The 8,202-nt window shown below is 38.9% G+C and overlaps 1 long non-coding RNA gene across 2 annotated transcripts; it reads left to right on the top strand.

Moving 5' to 3' along the window:
• Positions 1–754: 754 nt before the first annotated feature.
• LOC116073043 lies at positions 755–8,084 on the top strand. Of its 2 annotated transcripts, XR_004111643.1 has the most exons (5): positions 755–822; positions 3,713–3,863; positions 4,931–5,082; positions 5,844–6,001; positions 7,678–8,084. It is a non-coding gene; the product is annotated as an uncharacterized LOC116073043 (long non-coding RNA). The 2 variants fall into 2 exon arrangements; XR_004111644.1 differs by lacking the exon at positions 4,931–5,082.
• The last annotated feature ends 118 nt before the right edge of the window (positions 8,085–8,202 follow it).

An 8,202-nucleotide genomic window follows, 5' to 3' on the forward strand; every position in this document is an offset into this window, starting at 1 on the left:
TGAAAATATATCCAATAAGTAAGCTCACATCTAAAAGTGCCTACAAAGCAATAAAAAGACAAACAAAACAACAATTAGACAAAATAGAGGATGTTTTACAAAGAAAAAGCTAATATAAGCAAAAGTACATGGATATTCATGACTAGGCAGCAGGAAGATGTAAGTGAGGTAAATGGACAACATGAAGTAGTGGCCAATCCAAGGGCCATCCTACCAGTGATGCCCTGTACTACTACTGCACCCTTCTAAAAGACTCCCAAGGCGGCAGGGTCACCCCTCCTGCTACTGGTCCAGATTCCTGAGTCACTGTCTTATAGATGGAAGGAAAACAGCAGATGGACAAACAAGCATTTACTGAGAAGAAAAGCAACAGCTGACGAAGAACAGGAAAGATGTGTTGGCAAGTAGCAGTTTGGATGTTGTTTTAATAGCCTGGGAAACAGGCCAATTGGCCTTGCCCATATATAAATCAGGAATTGAATATTGATGCATATGGTTAGTTAATTTGAATGTGTATGGGAGATTCTGATAGTGTGGTGGGTCAGAATGAAAGACTGTAGATTCTGTAGGAAAAAAAAATTCTCCAAAAATTCCAAGCTGTTGCCAGGTGATAGTGGCACACGCCTTTAATCCCAGCCCTTGGGAGGCAGAGGCAGGTGGATTTCTGAGTTTGAGGCCAGCCTGGCCTACAGAGTGAGTTCCAGGACAGCCAGGTCTACACAGAAAAACTCTATCTCGAAAAAAAAAAAAAAAACCAAGGTGTTGAATGGGGAGAAGAACCAGGAAGTAAAAAGAACAGGCATTTTGTTAGCAGACATTTTGGTGAGTTAAGGTTCACTGGTTGTCGGGGTTCACACTTTAGAGTTCTAGGATTGACTATGGTTGTTATCCTTGGGCCTATAACCCCTACTAACTGCTTACAGGATGGGGATGCCTTGTTCATATCACGGAATAAGAACATGGATAGCAAGTGCCATATGTGAAGGAGGCATTGTTATATATCTTCAATAGGCATTAGATATGCCTTGACCTCAGACTTCTCCAGAAATATAAGCAGTATATTGCTTCATTTCAAAATCACCCAAGATTTCCTTAGAGCAGAAGGCAATGGCTAAGATTTTCTTTTCTTTTTTAAGGTGGTTACTCTGTTTAGTTCAATTTTTATAGTTCACACACACACACACACACACACACACACACACACTCAGATATGGGTCTTTTGCCACCTGTGAATCACATGAGTGCCTGGTACCCAAAGAGGCTAACAGCGGGTGTTGGATTCCCTGGACTGGCATTACAGAGGGTTGTGAACTGCCATGAGGAGCTGGAAACCAATTAGCAGCCATTGCAGGAATAGCCTGTGCTCTTAACTGCTGAGCCGTCTCTCTAGGCCCTTGGTTCAATTTTTATCAACTTGGGTGATACATGTTTTATAAAGATCATTTTTATTTGGACTTCAAAAACTGTGAGTTTCAAGTGTGGGTATGGTGGCTTACACATTTAATCCCAGCACTCTGGAGGCAGAGACAAGCATATCTCTATGAATTCCAGGACAGCCATGGCCACATAGTGAGAACTTATCTCAAAAACAAAAAATTATGAGCTTACATTTAATATCCATTTTGGACACTTTATTATCTATAATTAAGGCTGATTTCTTGTCTTGACTCTTACTATCTTCCTCTCCTTTGGACAAATTCCACTCTTTCTGGCATTTTTTTTTTTTTGTTTCTCTTCAATGAGTAATCTTTTAGTTTTATACAAACTTACTCTATCATTTCATTTGTTTCAAGGCTTTTTTTTTTTTTTTTACAAAAAAAAAGATTTTTATTTATTTATTATATGTAAGTAACTGTAGCTGTGTTCAGACACACCAGAAGAGGGCATCAGATCCCGTTATGGATGGTTGTGAGCCCCCATGTGGTTGCTGGGATTTGAATTCAGAACCTTCGGAAGAGCAGTCAGTACTCTTATCCGCTGAGCCATCTCTCCAGCCCTCTTTTCAAGACTTTTTAAAATAACATCTTTTCTCTCAGTTATATTTTAATTTTGTTTTTATTAGCTTCTTGAGCTATACACATAGTTCATTTATATTTGTATTTATGATACATCCATACCTGGATATAAACCTCTTTTGAACATACACATGCACACATACATGTGTACCATGGTGCATGACTGTAAGTCAGAGGGTAACCTGAAGAAATTAGTTCTCTCCTGATATAGCATGTGAGTCTGAGGGTCCAACTCAAGTTGTGAGGGTTGGCGGCAAGTGCCTTTGACAACTGAGCCATCTTTCTGACCCTCTATTTAGATTTATATATGAACCCTGTTATTTATGACTGTGTACCACTGGACAGGTTATTTAACCCAGAGCTCTGTGTTTACGTTCATCTGTAAAAAGATTATTGTGAAAATAAAGTCAATTCACATAGATCACTTGACAATAGGCTAATTGTACAAGTATATGCTGTAGTTTTTATGTATTATCATTTCTTGACAGTTAACTTCAATTTGCACATTTCTCTTTTTATAAATTTTTTTTTGTTTTTCGTTTTTTGGAGACAGGGTTTCTTTGTGTAGCCTTGGCTGTCCTGGAACTCATTCTGTAGACCAGGCTGGCCTCAAACTCAGGAATCTGCCTGCCTCTGCCTCCCAAGTGCTGGGATTAAAGGCGTGCGTCACCACTGCCCGAACTTATAACTCATTTTTAATTTATAATGTACATTGGTATTTTACCTGCATATATATCTGTATGAGGGTGTCAGATCCCCAGAAACAGGAGTTATAGACAATAGTGAGCTGCCAGTGGTTTCTGGGAAAAAACCCTGGTCCTCTGGAAGAGCAACCAGTGCTCTTAACTACTAAGCACCATCTCTCTAGCCCCATGCACATTTCTCTTTTATCCTCGGTTTTAGAGGGGGTTGTGAGATGAGAACTCACTCTGTAACTCACTCCGTGGCCTTAAAAGAATCAAATCTTCATGCCTCAGATTCCTGAAAGCTGGAATTTGAGGTAGCATGTCTGGCTATAAAACTTGAGCTGTTTGTTGGTTAGTTGGTTGGTTGGTTCTATTAGTTTGTCCCTATTACTGTGATAAAATGCCATGACAAAGGCACCTTATAGTAGGGGTTTATTTAGGCTTATTTATGGTTCCAGGGTGTTAGTAGTCTGCCACGCCAAGAAAGTATGGCGGGCACGGCAGCAAGCAATATAGGCATGGCAACTGGAGCAGGAAGCTCAAGACTCCTATCTTGAACCATAAGCATGAAGCAGAGTGCCAGCTTGGGATGGCACAAAGCTTTGAAACCTCAATGTCTACCTGCCCTCCAGCATACACACACTTTCTCTGGCAAGATCACACCTCTAAGACCTAAACTAACTAGGGACTAAGTACTAAGAGGGGCTATGTACAAATACAAGAGCCCTTGGGGGACATTCTCATTCAATCCACTTCAGTGTTTTTATGAGACAGAGTCTCACCCTGTGACCTAGGCTGACCTGACACTGTACTGCCTAGGTTTGGCTCAGATTATAGGCAATCTGCTTGCCTTGTAATCTTCTTGCCTTGGCTTCCCAGGGGCTGAGATTAAAGGCATGAGCACCACACTGTGTTTTTTATTATTTCCAAATTTTATTACAGTGTAATCAAAGACTGTAACTTAAATGACTTCTTATCTGGAACTTTATTAACATCTTCCTTCTGTTTTAGCAAGCTGGTTAATGTTTCATATGTGTTTGAAGAGACTGGACATTTACTGTTTATTGTGAACAAAGTCCTTTACTCAAGCAAGCTGCTTTGTTGTGTTGCTCAAATTCTGTCTACTCCAACAGTTCTTCTACCTGATCTGCCAGTTTCTGAGGTACATGCTAGTTTTCCAAATTTTTACTGTATACAATCTGTGATAAAGATGATTTTGATGATACAGTATGTGGTTTATAAGTGTTCACTGCTAGCAAAATTTCTCATGTAATTTATTTTCATCATTAGGGTTGATAAATTTTTTTCTTACATTCAGTTTATTTAGTCTAACACTGTTACCTTGTTTCTTTTCTTTTGGTAGTAACTACATGATATTTCATTGTAAGTTATTTAGTTAAAATAGCCTCAAACAACTCCTTTTAAGAATTCTTTTCTTTTCTATCTAAGAGTGTTTTGCCTGCCTATCTGTATTTACAGTTTTTGCATGGTGGTGTCCACAGAAGTCATAAGAGGGTGTTAGGTCTCCTGGAACTGGAGTTACTAGAGCTGTGAGCCATCATGTATTTGTTGAGAGCTGAACCCTGATCCTTTGAAAGAGCAACAAGTGTTCTTAAGCCATGGAGCCATCTTTCCAGCACCCTTATAGACTCTTTATAATATTATTTATATTCTAAATAACATAGTTAGATATGTTGCTATTCTTTTTTACCAAATTTTAAATTATTTCCTTTTATTGAAGATATTTCACCCATTTTCATTGAATGACAGATTAACTTTCCCTTACCACTTAATTCTGTGTGTTTATCATGCTTTCAGAACTTATAACTGTTTATCACGGCTTTATCCTGACACTCTTATGTTGTAATCCTCTAGGAGTTGGTCTGTTCTCTCCTTTTGTAAATAAAGTTTTATGAGAACACAAGCATACCATTCAAGTACTAATTTATCTACGACTGCTTTCACAGTTGTGATGAATGACCATATTGATCATAAAACTGAAATAATTACTGTTTGGCTTGTTACTGAGGCAGTAATTCTAATCTGGATTTTCATTTTAATCATATTATAGTTAGATAACTATAAATTAATTTTTCCACTCTCCAGTGATTCTTGAATCTTGCCTTCAATCTTTCTTGGACTCTCAGTTTGTTGAAGTCTATCATATAGTAATTGTTTCAAAAGATTATATTTTTGATACATATCTATTAATATTTTTACCTCAAAAAGAACATTTCAGGAACTGAAGAAATGTTTCAGCATTTAAGAATCATTGCTGTTCTTCCAGAAGACCCAAGTTTGGTTCCTGGTACCCATATCTGGTAACTCACAACTTCTTGGATCTCTAGCTCCAGGGAATCTAATGTTCTCTCCTGACCTATGTGAGTACCCATACATATGGTGCACTCTCCATGCAAATAAAAAGAACAAAGTCAAAAAAGTTTTTGAAATAGAGTTGATTTAGCTCTGGCTACCCTAGAACTTGCTGGCCTTGAACTCACAGAAATCTGCTTGCCTTTGCCTTTTGAGTGCTAGGACTAATGGTATGTACTACCATGCCAGACAAAAATCAAAAACTTTTGACAGGCATGATGGTACATGATGGTACATGATGGTACATGCCTATATCTGAGCACTCAGGAAGATGAAGAAAGAGGATTGTGAGCTCAAAGCCAGCTTGGCTACATAGGAGACTCTGTCTCAAAAGAAGAGAAGGGTAAAAGTAAAAAAAAAAAAAAAATCAGTTTGCTTCCCAAATAACACATGCAGTATGAATAGTTACTTTATGTAACTAAAGGGACACACTTTTTGTCCCAGTACTCAGAATATAAACATATGGCTTACTTACATACTCATGCTTTTCTTAAAACTATAAATTTATAAAATAATCCTACCCTTTCATTTATCAACCCTTTATGTGCTGCATCTTCTATTTGTTGAGTTTGGAGTTCCCATAAACTTGTGTGGTTCTTGTATTGTATTCTACTCTGTAGACGAGACTCTCTTTAGCTCTCTGCTTTTGCTTGAAACATATGGGCTGGTGATTATGGGCAATGTGACGGGCATGCTGGGAGACATGATCTTTGTAGAGGAACCTTCTCTCCTCGAGTCCCTTGTGACTGTTCTGTTCCTTGCTTTCCAGGATCTGTGAATTCACCTTAACTTGCATTTCAAGCAGATGAAAAAGAAAGGAAGCTGGCAATATCTTCATCAATCACTCTGCTTATTACTGCAAGATCTGCTGTTCACTAAGTCCCATATTTCTTCTACTTTCTCAGTGGCCTGGAGCCTATATTTATGGTACAAATGTTCTAGTTTGTTTTTCTTTTTTTTTTAAAGATTTATTTTATTTATTTTTATGTGTATGAGTACACTGTAGCTGTACAGATGGCTGTGAGCCATCATGTGTGTGGCTGCTGGGAATTGAACTCAGGACCTCTGCCAGCCTGCTCCCTCCTGCCCCCCCCATCCCCTACCCCCACCCCCACTCACTCCAGCATAATTCACTGTAGTTGTCTTCAGAAGCACCAGAAGAGGGTGTCAGATCTCATTACGGGTGGTTGTGAGCCACCATGTGGTTGCTGGGATCCGAACTCAGGACCTTCGGAAGAGCAGTCAGTGCTCTTACCCGCTGAGCCATCTCGCCAGCCCTCTATTTTGTTTTTCTAAGTTTTAATACCATGTCCTAAAAGCATCTGCATCTTTGCTGGCACCTTTTGATCCCAGATCTTTTACCTATTAGTTGCTTCACACTCCCATTTCTGTCTTTTCTGTGATTTCCTAAGTGTGTGTACAGGGAAATACATTTCAGTCTTAAATCCCAATTTAACTTTTTCTACCCAGGATCTTCAATTAAACTCTTTCAGAACACCATGACCATCATTTATGAGTGACAACTTATAGTCTTGCCACTTTTGTTTCCAAATATTTTAAAAGAAACTGTGTATCTCCAACACAGAAAGAAAATTTAAGCCCACCTCCTGTGATATTTCTGACAAGATTGAAAACAATAAGATAACTTTCATCAACATCAGTAGAGAGGGTATTTAGTCTTGAGTCATTTGCTTTTCAAAAAAATTGGGTAGTCTCTTCAGTTGTCCTTTAAAAAAAACTTATTTATTTATTATATAAGTGTTTTGCTGCTTGTATACCCACGTGCCAGAAGAAGGCATCAGATGCCCCTATAGATAGTTGTGAACTACCATGTGCTTGCTGGGAATTGCGCTCCATGTTCTTAACCACTGAGCCTTCTCTCCAGTCCCCTGAGTTGTGCTTTTTTGAAAGTACCCTTTCACAGGGGCAAGAGACACTGGCTACAGAACTGTGATTTCTAACCACTTTCCCCATCTCTAACACTGACTAGCAATCACTGACAAAGTTAACATTTTTAGACAGAAAAACTAAGCTAAAAAGTTATCCCGTTTTAGAATTCCACTGTTATCCTGCTATATCAACATCTACCTACTAATAAGCCTGTTTAGAGTCCATTGGGAACTCTTTAACAGTTTTTAATACTAATTAGGCAAAACCCTCCTAAAATAGGTAGAAATAACAGGCCCTTATCTCCTACATTTGGGGAACTTTTAAAGACCTTAATATGAATCATTTCAGTCTTTAAGAACTCAAGAGAAACACTGCCTTGGAGTTTACCAAATGGTTATAAATGCCTTCTCTTCTGCTCTCTTTGGTACTTGTTATTTGAAGGGATTACTGCTGTACACCTCTATACACTTTTACAATTTTCTGAGATGGGGTATTAGTCACCTCTGCATTTCTGTGACTTAAATACCATAGAAATGACTTAAGAACTTCAGGGGGGTGTAGTTCAGTGGTAGAGCATTTGACTAGCATGCGTAATGTCCTAAATTCAATCTTTGGTTTTTTGGTTTTGTTTTGTTTTGATTTTTGTTTTTTAAAAAGAACATGGGTGTTGGGGGAGAAAATTTTTGGGAATAAAATATTATCCTGGCTCACAGATTCAGAGGGTTTCTGCCTACCACAGCAGAGGAGATGTAGCAGAATGGCTTAGTCCATGGAGCAGGTGGTAATTTACCACATGGCAGTGGACCAGGAAGCAGTCTGAAGCCTGAAGTAGAGCTCTATTCAAGAGCCACTCCAAGTGGCCTAATTCTACCAGAGAAGTCCATCTCCTAAATGGTGCCACGAGCTGAGAAACAAGCATTCCAACAAAACCTTAGTGCTGGCAAAGTGGTTTATAAGTCAAATGCTTGCCACACAAGCCTGTTTAATCCCCAGCAGCCATGTCAAGTTAGAAGAGGAGAACGCACTCCACAGTTTTCCCCTGACCTCTGCACAGCACAGGTTATGTGGCACATACATTCCCCTCTTTTTAATAATAAATAAATAAACAATAAAAATATGAGTTGGATGGGATACGTTATAGTCAACCAATAACAGACGGTAACTTTTCAACTTGGTGTCCACAAGTCTACCCCTTGGTGTCCACAAGCCTACCCCTTGGTGTCCACAAGCCTACCCCT

The sequence above is a fragment of the Mastomys coucha genome, unplaced genomic scaffold (assembly GCF_008632895.1).
Source record: "Mastomys coucha isolate ucsf_1 unplaced genomic scaffold, UCSF_Mcou_1 pScaffold23, whole genome shotgun sequence".
In the NCBI taxonomy this organism is placed as follows: domain Eukaryota; kingdom Metazoa; phylum Chordata; class Mammalia; order Rodentia; family Muridae; genus Mastomys; species Mastomys coucha.